A 756-nucleotide genomic window follows, 5' to 3' on the forward strand; every position below is an offset into this window, starting at 1 on the left:
GATAAAAGGCAAAGTCGACATCAGCGCAATTTGAACTCAGAACGTAGTGGCAGACGAATTACCGCTAAACATTTCACCCGGCGTGCTAACGATTCTACCAACTCACCGCCTTGATTAGAAGTAATAATGAAACTCCATAGTCTTCTGGAAATAATGATGTTTGTCGCAGAAATTGTCTGACAACTGGGTTCTCCTGCTTGTGTGGCATGGAGCAGAGTCCTGTTGCCAGACATGGGGTCTTCCAGCAGCCACCCTCTTGACCCAGGACAGCACTACCTCCTCCAGGTACTTGATGTAGGCCTTCGTGTTGGCTGTGAGGCAGTGTGAGAAGATAAATGGAGGCATAACGTCGCCATCACTAGTGATCACTCCAAACACCATGATGTTGACTGGATGTTTGATTTTTATCATTCTCGTTACATGTCCTCAGATTGCACTGTCCTCAGATTGACACCCAAACACTGAAATGTTCATACTGGAGCTTCCGGCGCGAATGCCAAGAAGTACAGCATGTTCTTTCCAAACTACTGGCTGAGTGAATTGCGTCATGGTGCTGTTTTTCTCACAAACGGTGCCCAACTGACCCTCCTATACTGTGTAGTCGACAAAATCAAAAACATGCGCGAAAATAAAAATATAAAATGCCAACAATTTACATGTCGCACCCTGTATGTATGTATGTATATATGTATGTATTTATATGTATATACATGTATATGTAAGTGTATATATATATATATATATATATATATATAT

This window comes from Octopus bimaculoides, chromosome 2 (assembly GCF_001194135.2).
Source record: "Octopus bimaculoides isolate UCB-OBI-ISO-001 chromosome 2, ASM119413v2, whole genome shotgun sequence".
Classification (NCBI taxonomy): domain Eukaryota; kingdom Metazoa; phylum Mollusca; class Cephalopoda; order Octopoda; family Octopodidae; genus Octopus; species Octopus bimaculoides.